The sequence below is a fragment of the Accipiter gentilis genome, chromosome 12, assembly GCF_929443795.1.
Source record: "Accipiter gentilis chromosome 12, bAccGen1.1, whole genome shotgun sequence".
Lineage (NCBI taxonomy): Eukaryota > Metazoa > Chordata > Aves > Accipitriformes > Accipitridae > Astur > Astur gentilis.
In genome coordinates, this window is record NC_064891.1 from 4,746,003 (window position 1) to 4,766,240 (window position 20,238).

A 20,238-nucleotide genomic window follows, 5' to 3' on the forward strand; every position below is an offset into this window, starting at 1 on the left:
GTACAAAGGTCTTCAGTCATTCTGCGTGAGTAAATAGTATGTGTGTATGTCCATACAAATTGTGGGTGCAAACTGAGAAAGCAGTGTCACATACACTTCTGCACGTAATCACTAGGTTACTGGCTCCTGAAGTCAGCTGCTGAGTCTCAAAGGTAGTTAGCGTGAAGAACTTGACCCTCATAGGGTCTATCACCAATCTACCACCCTCACATAGGGTGGCACAAGTAAAAATGTTGAAGCAGCAAGGTGGGATTTGCTTTTAGGATTGTAGATTGATGAAGGTTCATTTTCAGCTCATCAAGAGTTTTGTGTGATCTGTACTGGGCTTTGATTACGAGCTAAGCACTGAATATGATACAGACACAAATGCCATTATCCAAACTTAGCCAGGTGTGCTTCATGCAAATTTTCATTGAAGTCTATTGCATTTTAAACCATATGGTAATTCACATTAATCTTAAAACACATAATTGTAAAAATGCTGGAAATGAAAGATTTTTTAAAAAAACATAATTGGAAAATATCACAGGAAAACAGATACTAAAACTAAAGATGAGCTTCCTATAACTTACAGGCTATGATAAAGAGGAAATACTGTGTACCATCTGAAATCAACTGTTCCATTAAAAATGCTAAAGCCTACTTCATACCATGTGATAAAGCATCTCAAACTTCAAACTCGTTAGTAGTATATCTGCTTGAAGCAAAGTTTTATCTACTGAAAAAACATGGCAGATATTGTGGAGTGGGGGTAGGTTTTTATGCTATCTTACGTTGGGCAACTTGCGAATCTGGGAGGTCTGTTTTCCAAGTAATAAAATCCTTTCCTAGCCGGTACTTTTGATGGTCTTTTAAGACCTGAGGGCCTTTGAATCTTGCTATCTCACTGCAACTGAAGCAAGCATGAATGTTTCACAGTGTATTTAAGCATTCGGTGCATCCTCAATCTACCTGGAAGAAAGTGTTGTAGGGCATTGCTTTTTGAGCAGCACGCCTTCGCTTGAGCTCTGCATTTGAAGAGTCAGTGATGGCAAGCTTTCTTTTTTCTGAATCTCAGTCTGTGGGAGGAAATAGAAGAGTTTCACTGTGGGAAGGAGATTTCCTGCTGGTATCACCTAACAATGCACTTTCTGATTTCTGTAGTTTCAATGAGAAACGGCTACAATAATGCTGGCAACTGAGGGAGGGATAAATGCACTTGCTCTTAAACATTAGCTAGAGTCTGAAGAAAGTTTCAGTAAGATCTTAAAAATGCTGTACCTCGCACTTCTCCACTGTTTGCCCTTTTTTTATTTTTTAAAGGCATTCTAAAAATCCTATTTTCATTAAATGTCTTTAGCACACCTAGTGTTAATTCTGGCCCTAAATTACTTGCCAGTAGGAAACCTTCATCTCTAAAATTATCAACAAATGCTGTACAGTAAAAGTACAGGATCCAACGTAGAGCTTTCCCTTTTATTTTATAAAAGCATGTATGCTGCTGTGGGCATATGTGATGGGTGAGAGTTTTGGCTTGATTCTATGCAAATTTAATTACCGATCCTTTCTGGTGTGACAGATTAAATTTGGTATAGCTCGAGTTTTTTGTATAGTCTTCATTCCCAGTATATAGTATTCTTGTCTATGTGGGCAGGCAGTATAGGCTGTAATGGGATTAATAAGGACTTTCCATTGTAAAATAATTGTCAATTCTCTGTATGGGTGTATCAAAGCAGAAAAGAAGCCCATCTGCATTAACCTAGCATATCAAACCCTGTGGTCTTCACCTGTCTAATTCTTCCTAGTGTTCATTTACGTAATTATGTCAAAGCAAAAACTGACTTTCACTCATAATCAATTTGAACATTAATTGTACATGAATGCAATCTTTTAATTATTTCTTTTGTGACTGGAGAGATTAGCTGGTAAGGCATAAATGACCAGTGATTAGGAAATTGAGCAAAATGGGGGATTTGCTGGTAGAGGTGAAGTGTGGAAATAGGTATGTCTCTTGCCAAGTTTCACTCTTCTTTGGTTCATGAGGTTAATGACTATATGCTAGAGATTTGCTTCGGGTTACTGAAATTGCAGGCAAGAGTGTCAAGTGAAAGAAAGGTCAGAAAGGGATTCCTCTTCAAGCAAAACTGCTCTTTTATTTCAGTCAATGCCAGAGGAGACATCTTTGGTCAGTGGCTGGAATAAATTATCCTTTTCAAAAGGCCAGTTGAAAGAGATTCAATAGATAAGCTAATTTTAAATCAAAAGCTGTGTGATAATACATTAATCTCCCCTTGTCTGACACTATCCACCCAGGAAAAAGAAAAATACACAGGCTTGGGCTGACCCAACATAAGGAATTTGACCTACCTGCACAAGGTGCAAGGAGGGATAATGCCAGTATGTGCGTGAGGGCAAGATCTTTGGGGAAGCTGTAAAGAAACCAAAGTATTTTAGTCACTGTAAAGTCCCACAAAGCAGTAACAAACGCATTTCAAACAAAGTTGCAGTTAAAAGAAGCACCATGCCTTTATATTTCTAAAATCAGTCTTCCCCAGACAGTGCTTTCATTATTGATTTAAATTAATTTCTTCAAGTCTACTTTCTTTCTTCTGCTCCTCAGTAAGGGAAATGGCATGCACTGTGTGAGATTTCCACAGCCATCCACATTGTATGGTTGGGAATTGCTCTTGAAGGTGAGTTCATTATTGTTTTTCTCTTTTCAGGTGGTTCTTATTGTAATGCATATTTCCAAGGTTTATGGACCACAACATACCCTGTTTGCCATCTCTGGACATAACCTGCATTGTGCATGTCTCAAATACAACTGGAGCTCTGTACCTGCCAGTTGAATAAATTACACTACATAAAGGCAATTTGTCTCTCAAAACTGATCAACCCAATTGACGTAAAAGTAAAGAAGCCAAATGAAAATCATGCAGGTCTGCTGAAGTTGCACCTGTGTTACAGTGATGTGTCTCACTGGCTTCACTTGATTCAACAACCCACAGAAGTGTCTCAGCTTCTTGAGAGTGCCTTACTCCAGCTGCTGGCCAAAGGGATCTGAAAGCTCTATTATTTTAAAACATATAATATTCCCTTCTTGTTTCCTGCAAAATAAATCAGTTTTTTTCTCCTGAATTTGGGCAGATTACCCATATGATGAAAGCACTTGTATTTTTTTGATCTTGCCTTTCTAGCGTCCAGACTGAGAGGTGGGAAGGGCATCTGTGAAGATGAGGTTGGTGCGGTGCTGTTGCTGTGAAAAGACAGGTTTAGGACAGATCAGGGACATGGTTTAGGAAGTTGGAGGCAGATAAATTACAGAATTCTACTTCTGACTGGTTTTGTTAAGTTACAATTTGTATCTGGCATTGGGCACGTTGTTGCTTATTCTTTGTCAGTTATTCCTAAGGTGGGAATGGATGTAGCAGGAACCCCTTCCTGGGAGGTGTGGCAGGTAAATAGGAAATCTCTTTTTAAACAACTCTTTCTATATTCTTTTAAAAATGGCAGCTATCTCTTGTTTTCTACCTGTTTTTGATTAATATCTCTGCAGCTGAAGCTCAGCCACGTTTGTAAAGCAGAATAGTAATTCCAAATTTAATGCAGGCATTACAAAACACACGGTGTGTTTGTGACTCAATAGCATTACGTCTCAGATCTCTGATGCAGCTTTTCTCATAAGGCCCCGACTTGCTTTTGTATGAAAGACGAAACAGTGAAGCTGTTACAGAAACTGATCATCTATGAAACAGTTTCCAGCAAACAGCATCTAAGAAAATTTGCAAGCAGAAGCAGTGCTTAACGCCATCAGCTGAATTGTTTTAACTTCTGAAAACATATTAATTCTTATTAATGCCTTAAGCTCACTGGATGTTGCTTGTGCATTTATTTCCATGATATAAAAATAAGAAACGCTTTTTTCCAAAAAGCAGTTATTAGAATTTTTGCTCATTGTCCTAATTTGAGCAATAATTAGTAGTCATAATCAAATGTTTAACTAAGCTCCTTAATGTTGGCTGCCAAGAACCAGGACAAAATCCTATCCAAGGTGATATACTTTTCTAAAGATATATAGCATGTAAAATGCAGTGCTACTATATAGCATTAATCAAGATGTCACAGCTTCTGAAATGAGCTTCTGTCAGGAAGCATAGATCGGTGCTCTGGCTGATAATGGCCTTGCTAATTTACGACAGATTACCATGTCTGTAATAATAAAAAAATCTCCTCCTTGTGCTCTTTTCATATCTTCCCATTGATGCATGTCATTTTTTGAACAGAATAAAACAACTCTGTCATAATATCTCTGTTCTGTAAATGCAGAATATGCTATTATATAGAAGGAAAATGTTGTACTGTGCTGTGTAGGCAAGATAATATAAACAGCTTTGTATTGTGTTTGTTCTTGGGTAACAGAATCATTTATCCAGTCAAGTCTTCCCCTCCTCTGTTTTGAAAAGGCTTCTTAGAGAAATATACATAAGGTATAGTTCATTTAAGAATGAGTTTCTGACCTGAAAAGTGCAGAAGGTTTCATTTCAAATCAGTAGATTGATCTATTGCTAAAATCACCATTTTACAAATCACAAATAACAGATTATAGTGATGGCTTGTTGGTAGTGAATCTCTCCTGGAAAGAATTCTTTATTTGAATCCTTAAGCTACTGTTATGGGTTTCTGTGGTGCAGTTTTTTTGGTAGCGGCGGAGGGGCTGCAGGGGTGGCTCCTATGAGAAGCTGCTAGAAGCTTCCCGGCTCCAAGTCGGACCCGCCTCTGGCCAAGGCTGAGCCCATCAGCAACGGTGGTAGGAGAACAGATTTAAGAAGGGGAATCTGCAGCGGAGAGGGAAGTGGGATGTGAGAGGAACACCTCTGCAGATACTGAGATCAGTGAAGAAGGAGGGGGAGGAGGTGAGCAAAGGAGGGGATGCCTCCGCAGCCTGTCGTGAGACGGCAGGCTGTGTGTCCCCCCAGCCCATGGAGGGGAGCGGGAGAGCGGAGGCCCCCGAAGATGACTGTGACTCCATGGGAAAGCCCACGCTGGAGCAGTTTGTGGCTGAAGATTGGCCCACAGAAAGGAGCCATGCTGGAGCAGTTTGTGAAGAACTGCAGTCCGTGGGAAGGACTCACGTTGGAGAAATTCATGGAGAACTGTCTCCCATGGGAGGGACCCCACAGTGGAACAGGGGACGAGCGAGGAGTCGTCCTCCTGAGGAGGAAGGAGCGGCAGAGACAAGGTGTGATGAACTGACCCCAACCCCCATTCCCCGTCCCCCTGCGCCGCTGAGGGGAGGAGGTAGAGAGAACTGGGAGCAGGGTTGAGCCGGGAAGTGGGGGGTGTGGGGAAGGTGTTTTAAGATTTGGGTTTACTTCTCATTATCCTTGTTTTGATTTGATTGGTAGTAAATGAAATTGATTTCATTTCTTCCCCAAGCTGAGCCTGTCTTTTGCCCATCACCATAAGTGGTGAGTGATCCTTCCCTGTCCTTGTCTCGACCCATGAGCCTTTCTTTATATTTTCTCCTCATCCCACCATGGCTGGAGGGGAGGAGTGAGCGATCGGCTTCATGGTGCTTTGCTACTGCCTGGGCTGAAACCATGACAGCTACCTTGTTCTCAGTTTAGACTTACCATTTTATGAGTAGAGCCTTCTTGATCAGTGAAACAGTTACAGGAAGCCCTTTGAATGGTCTGTTTCTGAATGTATAATTCATTATGCCTAAGTAGAAGGTATTTAATATAGTTTGTTCCTAGTAGGCTCTACTGCTTGTAATTTGAGTGCTACCTTTTTGGGTAGATTTTAAGAAACAGAGTTTAAGAGTTTTGCAAAGTCATTAACTAGATTGTGCAACATAGGAAAATTCACATTTATATACTTGTAGTGTGTATATTTGCAGTGTGCAAGAAGAAAATTGCCAAGTTGAACACTACCAGCTGGTTAGAAGAGGCTAAGATATAAACTATTGATGTATCTCATCTATTTTTAAGGGAAATCAAAGGGTAATCCCTGAGAATTCTTGCCCCCAAAAACTTTGTTGCTTTTGAAGGTTATTTCAGCACTGGGGGGAGTGCAGTTGGATAGGCTGGTGTTGCTTCCTGTAAAAAAGTTATAGCAGCTCTGAAATTTGAGCATGCTCAAATACTTTGCTCTCAGCACTCAGGTTAAAAAACTCCCTGAAGTACACCAGCCAGTTCATGCCAACTTCTGCTCTCAGTTTAGGAGATCAAAAACACTCTTCTTAACACTGAAAAATTATAGCAAAGAGTATTTTCATGTTGAATACTCTTGAATTTTCACAGATGTGTAGTGCCTCACTACCTATCTATGATGTTACAATATATGTGAAGATAATGGCACAGGATGGTCGTAAGAAGTTGTTACACGCATAAGCTACTGGTGGAATCTCAAATTTCCTGATCTTGCTGACCCACTTCATTGTAGCATTACTCTTCAGCAAAGGCTTAGCAAATGTCCTGCCCACTGGGATGTGGGTGCATGCCCAGAGATTCAAATGCTTTTCTTCACATCTTCCTTTCCTCCTTTGTGGTCAAAAGACAATTAGAAGTTCTTTAACCTGTTGGGGAAGTCTCTGGGGACTACTTCCAGTCCCCAGCCTTGGAGACATTTCTTGTGTCCCTTCCCCACACAACTGACGAGTGCAGTGCTGAAGGGATGGGTGTTCATGCTGAAGGTTGTGCCCTCTGCAACATATCCTCATGGTGTGCTCCACCTGTTCTGGAAAGCCTCAAAAATTTCTACTGAGTATTTTGATCTGTCACTAATATAGACTCCCCAGGGAAACTGGATGAAGGGAGAATAAGATCTTTCCAGCAAAAGGATGGAGACAGTAAGTGAAAGGATTCAAGGACTCATAAGTAGTTTGAATAAATTGCTGTCTGAAATACAGGGCCATTTTTCTGTCTGCCTACCTCTCTGTGACGTTTCCCATCATGTGGTATTATGGTACTATTTGAAAGTCATCAGGAATTTTAGGATGTCATCTAATAAACCAATCTAAAGAAGTGAGAGTGTTAAAGTTTTCTTTCTGTTCAGAGGTCTTTAAAGTAATACTGAATAGCTTTGGGAAATTGGCCCTTTGAAATACCAAATGCCAATATTTCTTGTGTACCAGGTTGGGCATCTGACCCCTATTTTGAATTTTTACCTTGGATCCTGGGCAACTATAATTTTCTAGTCTACTGATGACTTCGTCTTTAACTCCAAAAATGAGATACCAAAAAAGACTGAAAGAATGAGAGAAATATTTTTGGTGATAGGATAAATATCAACAGTTTAATTTTATTTTTTTTATTTTTTATTTAAGAAAATAGAGAGGTAAGTATAGGAGAATTACAAAGCATAAACACCTTCTCAGGAAGGAAAATACAGGATATATTTTTCTAATCAGAAGATTAAAACATAACAAAAAGTAGAGGTGGAGAGCTAAAGGCAGGTAAATTCAAAAGATTTAATGATGATCATGTTTTAATTCATCAGCGACATAAGCCACTAGACAAAATAGGGAAATCTCCAGTGTCTTGATGTCTTCAGACAGGACTAGATGCCATTTCAAAATGTGTAGCAGTAGTAGTCAGTTATTCATTGCATGTCTAAGTCTGCTACTCTCGGTGGTGCTTAGAGTGACAGAGGGCTTGCATGAAACCTCTCACCATTTTCTTCTTCCTCACTGTCACGCGCTATGACAGTTGTGAATAGGCAAATCCTTCCCTCTCTTCTGACTTAAGTTCCAGGCAGCAGAAATGAGCAGGAAACAATTTTTATGTATCATTGAACTACAGTGGCACGGGGGGTTTACCCCTGTAGGCAGCTAAGTACCACACAGCTGCTTGCTCATTTCCCCCCACACCCCCCACAATGGGATGGGGGAAGAGTAAAAGCAATAAAACTTGTGAGTTGAGATCACATATGTGTAATAAGTGAAGGGAAAGTGGAAGAAGAGAGAAAGAAAACAAAACAAGTGATGCAAAGGTAATCCCTCACTACCTCCCACTAGGAGACCAATGCCCAGCCAGTTCTCAAGCAAAAGACGGCTAACTCCCCTAAACCCTCTCCTCTCCCATTTTTTGCTGAGCATAACATTAAGTGGCATGGGATATCTCTTTGGTTAGTTTGGGTCATCTGCCTGGTTGTGTCCCCTCTCAACCTCTTGCACACGCCACAATTTATTTACTGGGGGAGCAGAGTGAGAAGCACAGAAGGCTTTGATGCTGTGCAAGCACTGTCAGCAATAGCTAAAACATTAGTGTGCTACAGCATTGTTTTGTTCACAAATCTAAAACACACCACCATCAGAGCTTCTATTAAGAAAATTAACTCCATCCCAGCCAGACCCAGTACAGCTGGGCCAAAAAAAAAGTCTTATGAAAGGTAGTTGGTTTTTTTTATTTTTTTCCGAAAAGTAGTGCAGCTCAAAAATTGGAATGGCCATTATCATAGCAGTCTGATAAATCCAATACCCTGCAGGAAGCTTAGGCTAGCTACAGTAGGTAGAAGTCAGTACAGTACGATAGTCACCTAGCCTGGAATGTCCATTAGTTTGTGGACCTTAATATGGCAGACCTGAATTCAAGAGAGTCATTTGGAAACTCTTTGATGGTACTGCATTACATGCTCTTGTGCAATGAAAGTTCTCTTCTGAGCCTGAAAAAAGTCTTACGTGAAAAAAGGTCCAATGAAACTCATGTATTTCCTGATGGGGAGGGTGGTAGTGGTGGTTGTTTATTGAGCCTTTTCTGGTCTAAAATGACATAGTCAAACATTAAACGTCACTTGTTGCAATAAAAGGTTCTGCAAGATGACCTATGTTAGCATAAAGGTGGTATTCTTGCAATGCTTGTTGCACCTTTTTATTTCAAAAGTCTTTGGTTTGGGGGGGGTGTGTGGTTAATCTTTAGAGACCTTAATCTTTTTTTTTCTTTATATATAAGAGACAGACACCCATACTTATGCATCCTCTATATCATGTTGGCCTACAGTCAGCAAGAGATATTGTCTTTATCAGAGTCCCTGAAGGTGTCAGCATAAGGAACAAAATTTATTTTTCTACCGTTAGTACAGAAGATAGCTCATGTCACTGTTTCTAGGAGTACACAGAGACACATACACATATTTGTATGAAATCACAACTTCAATGAAATTTGACCATAATGGCCATAGGAAATGTAATACTGGAAACATTATTCACAGGGGTCCAGCAGACAAGGAGCCTTCTGAAGCCAGGTGGTTGAAGAGACTACGGAGTGTTCTCTCTGTCTGAAGTAAAACTTCCTAACCTCCTTTTATCAGTATAAGAACTATCCTCATCAGTATTTTTGGTACATCCTGAATTTCTATATGAAAACTTAATAATTTCCTGTGTGAGTTATGGGGACAAAAAATGCCTATGCATTTGTGGAACGTTCATGTTTTTTTACATGAACATTCTAATGTAATAATGCTATATAAATGGAAGGCTGTTATTACTCATAAAGGAAGATAAGAGTTAAGAAGGCTTAAGTATAAAACCCAGCAGATTACTTTTAAAGTTGTTTTAATTATGAAGTAGAAAGCATACTGCCTAATGAAAGGAATTTGCTGGAAAAGTTGTAGGCTTCAAAGGCATAACATTTTTTTCCAGTAAGCTATTTGTAAGATTTATTTAATAAGTTCATTAATTTTTTACTGGGAGAAATGGACATTGAGTGATGTCATTATTAAGAAGCTCCTGGGAAGGTAAGCATGGAACTGACCTCACTCAGACCAGTGGAGAAGAGGCTTGAAGGGCATTAGTGAGACTGGGGGGTGGAACAATACTGCAGGGAAAGGAGCGCTGGTACACTGACTAGTGCTTGATTTTCAGTGCCTAGGAGGCCTGACTGCTATTCTGGCTTTGCTTTAGACTTCACAGGTAATCAGTTGCTGGATGATGCATGTGGGCAGTCCAAGGAAAAGGGATTAGGGTGGCTTCTTTCATGTGAGTTCTCAAATACGAAGTTGCACTCCTTCCTCTGCTTTGTAAAGTTTGATTTATTTTGACTGTGCTGTACCTCCTAGCTCCTTATTCAGCGTGCTGCATGGGCCATTCTTCCCTTGGTAGGTATAGACTTAAGCCCCCCTCTAGCTGAGGAGCAAGAACGAACTAAGAGCTGTCCTTTCTTCACTGTAAATCCCCAACATTAGGTTATTGCTTACGCAAGGGTAATATGGACAGCATCACTGCCACCTCTTTTACTCTTTGCAGTTTTGCTACAAAACTGTAAGAATGAACATTATATAGTCTTGGGCAAACAGGGAATAGGTAGGTGCCTTACAAGGAGACTGCTGTGACTGGTAGACTATGTCATTTCAAGGTGGCTCACGCTACGGAAGCTGCAGCGTGACAGGGATTGACACCCATTTTCGGCATACTTCTGTGGGTGAACTTTTGGCAGTTGTATGATCAATCTGCAGACTTCAGGCTGTTTCTTGCTCAGTTTGTAGTGTCAGTGGAATCACAAAATCTGCCTGTTTCCAGTGTAGGGTACCCTGAATGCTGTTTGTGCTCTGTGGCACAGTCTTTGGAAAGTTAAAGATCTGTAAGTCCTTTATTGGATTTGATCCCTCATTCCCAAAGGAAGCAGTGCATAGCCCAGCACTTCGTTTTGCTCTCTCTTTGCTGTATCCCACAGCTACTGATGAACATTCAGCTCATCACTGGTTAAAAGAATGTGAAGGAAAATGCCTTAAAGCAAAATGCATTGATTCACAGTACAAGAATAAAATGCATGATAAGAAAGCACCAGAACTTTTTTTTCTCTTCGAGTAAGGATCATGCACAGAAGGAAGGATTCAGATCAATAATTAGAAAAAGGAACTCATGGGAAACAAAACCAAGTTATATTAAAGCTCTTCAGGAACAAATACACAAAGGTTTCAAACTGAGTGGGTTGCAGTGTTTCATCTCTGGATGAACAAGATGCCCGAAGACAAATGCAGAGGCCAAATCCATAGTCACTTTAAAAGGAATGGAAGATGAACAGCAGACTTGCATTCCTTTTTCTTTATAAATATTCAAGCCCACTTTTTAAAGAACAGTGTCAGTGGGAGAAACTGGGAGCACCTTACCCAAGCCTATGAAATAGCCAGATGGTTACAGTGGGAGATACAGCTTCAACTCCCTCCAATCAAAAGGGAAGAACCCATATTCTGTGCAAGCCCCCTAACTATTGGCAGTGGGAAATAGCACCAACCAATGTAATCTGTGACAGTTTTGCAATCAAACCTCAAACATTAAAATCTGATTTCAAGCTATCACATGAATGTGGCTTCAGTTAGCATCTGAGTTCAGAAGTGAAAAGTTTTTTCTGCAAATAACCTAATTGATGAAAAGCATTCATGTTTCACTAGGTTTCACAGTCCTCATTGAAGGAGAGTAGATATTCCTAGCTAATGCTGTGCCCCATCTTGTCCAGGCTCTTAGAGAGGCTAGGTTGAAGCTGGAAGCTAATCGAACTAATCCTCTGAATGATAGGCATCCCTTGATAAGGAGCCTGCAAGAGATCTGTGCACTTCAGTATTCTTTAAATTTGATTTTGAGGACTTCACTGGGACTTACATTATAGATGGAGAGTTGCAGCTCTGCTTGCTCCCTTTAAAGAACCACACCTCCTCCTCTGTCCACCTAATATGAACGGCCTTGACAGGACTTGTGTGGAGTGGATAAGTTACTGGAACGTTGAGACCTCAGAAGCTTATGTGGGGCAACAAGGTACTTCAAATGTCTGAAACAGTCTCTTTTTGTAACTGGCATTTTGAGAGTCATTTTTTTGTCTGTTCTGAGCTCTCAGCTAAACAGTAGTTATGTAATTCTAGACGTGCTGCATAAGTATTTTTCTATCAGCAAAAAGAAGTACTGTGAAACCTTGGAATAATAGAAGATTAATTATTTTTTCTCAGCTGTAGTGCCTTGTGCTGGATTGTTTTGAAGATTGTTTTGTTCTTAGTAGATCAGTCAGAGACAATGGAGCGCCCTCGTGCCAATAAAGATCATCTGGTTTTGTCTTCTTTGTTTAAGACATATGGAGTCTGAAAGGAGCTCTCTAGCGGGGATCAATAGTGGGCCATTAAGAAGATGAAAATACGGTCTAGAAGTAGCAGCAACGAATTGGGACTTGAAAATCTCTTTTCTACTCCTGGCTCTGCCTGTGGCTGGACAATTTACTTGCTGTCTCTCTGCCTTACTTCCATCACATGTAAAATGACTATATTAGTGCTTTTGCAATAAGAATGACTGTTAAGGTTATTCCTATGGCTGTGCAGTGCATAGAGAAATAGTGTGGTTTTTTCATACCCAGCATTAGAGCAGCCCAGGCAGTAGAGCTTCTTGCCTGCAGTTAACCTAGATACCGCATCCAGGACCAGGGGCTGCCATTTTCGGTGTAGAAATTGTTGACCTACTCACGATAAGCTAGTGTATGTCCATGTGGCACTGCACTGAAAGAGAAACATTGGGTGGGATGTGCAGGATATTAATAAGTGTGCAAACACCTTCCTCTCTCTTCTAGATCAGTGTGTATGGCACTTCATTTCCAGAGAAGGAGACTTGTATTTTTAGTGGATGTCAACAGGTAAAGCTCAGTGGAGCTCAGGTGATTTCCAAACGCTGAATATTTGGCCCCACATTTGGCCTAATCCTAATTAAATGCAAAGCAGTGGTTTGATTCTCTTTCCTTACTGAATGCTGACTGATGCTGCAGTGCCTTATCTCTGATTTTATTGCTACTGGCTTTTTCTGCCAGCAACTCTTTTCCAGATAAATATGGGGAAATTTTATTGACAGCTTATTTTAACAGATCTTATGATGAAGGATGTTTCTGTTGCAGAGGTAGAGAGCAGCTGTGAGATGGGTTTTACTGGCTATGATCCAATTTATCTAAGTTGTCTGTCTTGCTGTGACTCATCCAGTACTATAAAAAGTAGATGTGAAATGGGCAGGGAAAAAAACCACAACAAACCCACCTCGGACTAAAAAGGCACTTTATGTCCCAGTGTTGTGTATTAGAGCAGGCCAAGAAGAGCAGACTCATGCTGCCAGTATCGCTTCTCTTTTAGGTAAAGGTGTGTGTGGTGAAGTTTCTGCCTAAAATAGCAGATGAATTACCATGTTCAGTTCAGGTGTGGATCTTGAAAAAGGATTGCAGTCATAAAACCAAAAAAGACAGCATTTAGAGCACTTGTCTTACCTAGCTAATAGTTAGTTTACGTGTGTACTATATCTTCCTGCCTAGAAAATGGAACAGCACAAGTTTGGGCCAATTGCCCCATTCAACATAGAGCCTTAACGTGAAGAGACTGACTTACCAGCTGTATCTGACAGTAGGAGCCGATGCTTTGCTTTCCTGCCCTTTGCCTTCTCCTCAGCTGCATGAAGGGAAAGGAGGTGGTTATTTAAAGCCACCTATAGAAGAGTCATGGATCTGCATTTGCGATAGATACAGGATGAAAAAGAGAGGACCTGAAACAGGCCATTTTGGAAACTACAGCCTTTGTAAATATGTGTGTATTGAAGTTGTTGTGGTGTTACAGGCAAGAGTAAACAGTAGGAAAAATGATCGGGGAGTAACAGTTTGATAGATGTATTTCGATAGCTGAGTTCAAATTAAATGATACTTTCAACTGCACAGTTTTCTTAAGAAAAAGTAGATGATAGTACATACAGTGTGTGTGTATGAATTTTTATATATATATCCAGGTGTGTATATAAAATGGTATATAAATTCTATATAAAAGTGTTACTGTTATATTAAGCCTATTTAATTTCTTAAGGTGTTTTATACTCCATATGGGTGGATGCTGGCAATATTTATGAACTGTGCATATTACCCAATGACTCATTTCTGAGTGAGGTGGAATCCTATGATTTAACATTTCCAAAGGAACCAACATAGGGCCTATTGGCATCATGAGAAAACATGAACTTACAGGGGCTTCATCTTAATCTCTGAACAATTAAATTGGGTCTGTGCTTTCCAGCTGGAGAAGGTTGCTCTAGTGAAGGATGAAAATCAGATGAATGGTGTTTCAATGAATGGCATTTGCAATAGAGCGGATAACTTTAAATAACTCATTTCTAATATCTGCTAATTTTTTTTATGCTTAAAAGAATAGACTTCTTCTGTTATTTGACCTAATATTGGTTTCTTCATCTCTATTTTCCATTAGCAGCAAATGTGGTAGAAATCTGGAAAGACAATAGGTTTTTGATGAATTTCCAAAATTTTAAAATAGACATCTTTTCAGATTTTACCTTAATTACATCCTAATTGCTCATTTTAGGTGCTAATTTAAAGCCTATTCATTTTACTCTAATTAATTTCAGGTAAGTCTTTAGTGACTGTGGGTATGAAAAAAATATTTATCAAATATCTTAAAATTTTTCTTATTACCTTTTAAAAAGGAGTATGAGCAGCTTAAAAATTTCTTCCAGGTTTTTTGTCTTTTTTGACCCCAAAGCTATTCTCTTCCTACAGCAGTATCAGATGTTCCAATGTAAAGTGAAAACTGAAAAATTTGTCAAGCTTTAAAAAAAGATGCACACAAACTCCAGTAATTAGAACAGTAATTTTGTTTGTATTACATTTTAAACTAGTATCTTCTGGAGTGTGTCAGCTCAGTACATAGGATTTGGAAGTTAACACCAGTGATTAACATCTGTGCTCGTTTTATTTTTCCAATTTTAGTAGCCTTTGGAAAGTAAAAAGAAAGGTTGAATTATTTCTGGTAGAAATAGGAATAAAATAATTTTGAAGTCCTAAGTCTCTCATTCATTTCTAGAGACTTCTGTTCACACCATGCTCCCGGGGTTTTGGGTTGTTTTGCTACAAACTGCTAAATACTAGCAAAACATAAAGGGTAGGTCAAGTTTCAGTCATTTCTTAAATCTCTCAGCAAAGCATCTTTCATTATTTTAGTCACAGTGGGGTTTTTTGTTATTGTGGTTGCACCATTAAACAGGACTGTCTCACATAGCAACATTCTTTTAAGGTAGTTAAAATAAAATAAGCCTTTTCTATAATTAGTTATTATTTTATTTATTTTTTTTTAAATTTATAGAGACTGTTCACCTGGAAACAGTACACTGTTTAAAGGTGCTTTGCCACACTTGATCCTTTTTAGTTTGTCATGGATAAGCTAAAGTGGGTAATGGTGAATGTACTTATGAAACCATAGTAAGGGTTTCTGATTAGTAACGTGTAAGAAATAACCTATTGAGGACAACGAGTGGTAGTAACAGCCACTGTTTTATTTGTTCCTTGAAACCTCTGTGGAGGAAGAAATTCCTTGTAAATTGATAGCTGGGACCCAACTTAGTGTCCTTGAGAGATTTATAAACTGGGGAAAGAAGTAATTGTCCTTTCTAAATATTTGGAGAGGTGACCCTTGAATTTGCAAGGTTTGTGAAGAAGTTGCTTAAGCATTGCTGTATGACTGATTAATCCCTCAATTAATATCATTTATACTGAAATGGCTTCTTATATTAGTAATGACACCAAATGACCTTGGCATATTTATGCATAAAATATCTTGCTATGTATAGCAATGATATTAAGCAGTTTTTGCTATTTGCAGTTAAATAGCTTAAAGAGGCTTGTACCCTTATTGACTGTTTAAGCATCAAAGATATTCTACAGCATATTTTCCTACTTCCAGCAGTTATCTTTGACTTTATGTGTTCAGACTGCTTGTAACTCAGAGTAGGCTTCAATTAAAATATTCCTAGAATTCTCTGAGTTAGACTTAAATAAAAGTATTCCATAAGGAAAAAAGAGGTTCCTGGTTTGTCTTTGTGGTCTTGAATAATCATGTGTGATATATTGATTTCTGTAATCATCACTGAGAAAAAGGTTTCTCCTGGAAGCTTTCTGTACCTACTTTTTTACTGTATGGGAGCAGACTTTTTTTAGAGCCTGAACACATACTTCATGGAAGAAAACTGTGCAATAATAGTAGAAGTCCTTTAAAGTGTATTTTGAAATTTGGTAAGGGTGCAGGCAAGTTTTTAAAATCTGATACTGCAAAGCATTTGTTATAAGAACAGTTTAGTTGCCTTGTTTCTGTTGATGCTGATGTTTGTACCCTACTATGTGACAAAATGTAAAATGCAGGTATTAGCAGCAGAATCTGGACCTATGCAAGTGGAAAACATTGAGAGAATAAAAAAACTTACAAAATAGCACTTAGTGGAGGGATAAATTGACGGCACTTTTCTTCTTTAGTACTTGAATTTCAGTAGAAAGAAAAGTGCAGATACGGTGTAGCTAAGTATGTCACAAATGACAGCATCAACCTGAAAGCTTTTTTTTTGTTCTTCCCCTGGAGTGCGGATTTTTAATCTCACAATATTGCTTCTACTTGATCGACTATGAAATACTTAAATTCCTCAAAATCAGATCCACAGTTCAGACTGACTCCTGGAAAGAGGGCTACACTGGCTATTAAATTAGGCTTCAACTCAGGTAAGTTATCCACATGATTACAGGTTCTGTTTAGTTGCCTTCAGAGGAGTCATATCATGAACTCAGTTTGCTCAATTGGGATAAGTCCTGGTTTCAGCTGGGATAGAGTTAATTGTCTTCCTAGTAGCTGGTACAGTGCTATGTTTTGAGTTCAGCATGAGAAGAATGTTGATAACACACTGATGTTTTCAGTTGTTGCTCAGTAGTGTTTAGTCTAAAGTCAAGGATTTTTCAGCTTCTCAAGCCCAGCCAGCGAGAAAGCTGGAGGGGCACAAGAAGTTGGCACAGGACACAGCCAGGGCAGCTGACACAAAGTGGCCAACGGTGTATTCCATACCATGGGATGTCACGTCCAGTATATAAACTTGGGGGAAGTGGGGGCGGGGGGATCGCCGCTCGGGGACTAACTGGGTGTCGATCGGTGGGTGGTGAGCAATTGCACTGTGGACCATTTATACATTCAATTCCTTTTATTATTACTGCTGTTATTTTATTAGTGTAATCATTATCATTATTAGTTTCTTCTTTTCTGTTCTATTAAACCGTTCTTATCTCAATCCATGAGTTTTACTTCTTTTCCCAGTTTTTCTCCCCCATCCCACTGGGTGGGGGGGGGGGGGGGTAGTGAGTGAGCAGCTGTGTGGTGCTTAGTTGCTGGCTGGGGTTAAACCATGACAGGATAACAGGGCTCTGCCATTTTGACTGATGAAATCATAACATTTTTTAACCCACTGAGGGGTTGTTTTATCTTTGAGTTTTATTTTGAATGAAACTTCAAAGGAGGTGAAGGAGGGAGAAATGACCAGAGAAATGAGGCCTTCCTTCTGTTGCAGACCATCTTTTTGGGGGACGCCTGAGGTTCTAAGAAATGTCAAACTTCCTTTTCTTCAGCCATCCCTTCAGTATCTGAAACGAGTTGCTTACGGTCATCTCCCATTCAGACAACATATTACACACTGTGTTCCATCAAATGTGTTCAGACTTACTCTCATAACTCCAGGATTTTTTAAAATATGCTTTTATACCACAAAATACACATTCTGCTATTAAGTGAACTTTCAGGGAGTGAACAGATTTCTTTCAGGTAATTAGGGGATTAAGAACTTGTCAGAAGTAGATTTTGTTTGTTTGCCTGGTGGTTTATTTATAGGATTTTAAGACTCTTCAGATAAGCTGCAGTTCCAGCCTTGGCACATGTCAACTTTTTAATTATTCTCTTAAGTAAATTCTTTCTTAATCTCCTTTCACTGTTCTGTATTCTTCGTGTATTCTTTCATGGTGGTAGAAACCTTACCATTTTTTCCTCTGCATAGGTTGTTTTTCACCTTTCTCAGAACACCTTAAAATTTCGTTGGATCTTAATGAAGTTTGGACTGGTTTCATAAAAGTGATAATTAATGCATGGATCATCAATAAAGGGCTTTCCAGTCTTTCCCTCCTCATCTTGGGAATAGTCCATACTTTTTCTTTGTAAATAAAATGATCTGGTCATCCATTCATGGTAAACTTAGAAGGGTATATGGACAGAATGGAAGAGGTGACTAACACCGCTGATAAGATCTACAAGAACAAATGCAAATGACAGATAATCCTTTTAAAAAAAACAAGCCCAACCAACTATAACAGAGGACTGTTAAAAGCAAGCAAACCTTTCCTCCCCTATGAATTCTCAAAATACAAGATAATAGAATATTGGTTAATTGGTTAATACACACCTGATTGGGAGATTTAAAAAGACGTGAGTTGGGGTCCTGGGTGTCTCTGTGCGACTTCAGAAGCACAATTCTATTCCTGCATTTTCCATCTGAAATTGTGAAGGAAAATATATGCTTGCTTATATGAAAGTGCTCCTAGAATTAAGTAATAGTTGTGCATTATTTTCACAATGCAAAACACTAGGCTCAAATATTATTCGTATTTCGTATTATCTTGGGATTGTTATTGTTTTCCATACTTTCATACCTCTGAGAATGCAAAAATACCACTTCTGTCACAAACTGAAATTTCAGTCTCTGTATATCTGCTGACAGCATTGTAAGAGGGGAGAAAGCTTATTTTTAGTCCAGGTTGCCATTGTCACTTGAATAAATTATCGGGATCTTAAGTTATTTTGCTAGTATTCAAATGCCTGCTTATTTTATATTCTAATGTTTGACTGGAGCAAAGATGTCGTTATGCTGTTAGGTTTCTTGTTTTAACTGAGGAGGGTGCATGCGCAGCACACACCTGCTCAGCAGCTGGCAGTCTCGGGGGGGTTGTGATCACACATTGGCACAGAGTTCTTACTGTTGAGCCCCTACAACCCATGCACAAGTGGGGAGTGAAGATAGAGGGCATACAGTAAAAAATGGGTTTATTGTTTTGTCAGTTTTCCCTTTCCTTCTTTTCTGAATTCTTCAGCAAGTTGAATATCTTCTGGGACAGAGCCCCAGGTTTGGGATAAATCTTTAGCATGTGGTGAGAAAATTGGCACAATCCTGAAGATTCACTAGGGTGAATATCCAAATCTGCGTGTGCCAGTCCCACGTCCTCTGTGCTGGTCTGCTTTGAATTGTGTTCAGGCTTCTTTCACCCAGGTTGTCAGGAGCTACTGTGGGCCAACGTAACAAGGGTTTCTTTTCCTCAGGCAACCATTGATCTGTGAAACCAGGGAGACATGCATGCTTCTCCACATGGGTTTTGTCTGTCTTGTCTTGAATTGCAGCTGCTGATGCTTCACAGGTTGTTTTTCCACAGAATTTTTGTTTTCACTTGTTTGGTCACTGACATGATCCTTGCTCACAGAACAAGGAGCACACAGTGTCTTTTCTGTAAATAAGTAGTTCACATCCTCCCCTCTTCCTCTGGGAGGAAAATTTTGGCTCCCCATGCACCTTCCAGGCAGGTTTCCTCTTCTATACCCACTCTTGTTCCTTGTTGTTGGGTGGAGGTGGACATGACTGTGGACTGAGGTTTTGTCCCCTTCATTTCCCCAGGGACTAGTTCATAAAAGACTTCTAAAACCAGCAGAGTGGCTCTGGGACCAAGGAGTCGATTCCCTGGTACATGATCGTGGTGATCAGCTTCAAGCAGAGGAGAGATCAGTGGTGTGATTTTTCTCCCAATTCAATTTTCCGTTCCTGAGAAAATGTGGGTGTTGTTTTGTTTTGTTTCTTTTTATCCTCAAAAAGCATTTTTCAATATATAATCATGCATCTTCTCCCTCCAAAGCCTTGGGGGACAATTTAAGTCCCTGTAGCCCCCTGATTTTAGCAGCTACTGAGAGGCATAGTAGTTAATTGGAGATGATTGGAGGCAATTTCCCTCAGTGTGACATTTTGCTTTGCCGTGCACTGGTAGGAAAGGCAACGTTTGATAGGAATTTCAACAAAATGGATATAGAAAGGTGCAAACAGGTTAAATATAAGACCTTTTTAACCAAATGTTGTCCACTAGTATATGCAGTATATATGCAGAGCGGGGGGTGGGACAATTGGCACTGCAGAGAACAAAGATCGTCTTCTGTGAAGCATCTTATTTATTAGTATGCAGATATTTTAATCTGAGGGCATCCAGAGGTTGCTTTAGCTATGATGAAATGGAGAAAAAGAAAAGGTTTCTCTGTGTTGAGAGTTTGATTCTTCTGTTGCCTTTGGCCCTTGTTCTGAAAAATATAAAATGCTTGGCTTATTTTCATTTGCCATTAAGACAGCATGTACCTAAGGTTAAGTACACAATTAGGTCTCCTCTAATAAATGTGCCCTTTGTCAGCACATCCTTTTAC

General features: G+C 39.5%; 1 protein-coding gene across 3 annotated transcripts in view; it reads left to right on the plus strand.

The window, feature by feature from the left end:
- GRID2 (glutamate ionotropic receptor delta type subunit 2) overlaps positions 1-20,238 on the plus strand; it is a 744,443-nt gene that overhangs the window by 312,285 nt on the left and 411,920 nt on the right. The gene's annotated exons all lie outside the window — the stretch shown is intronic.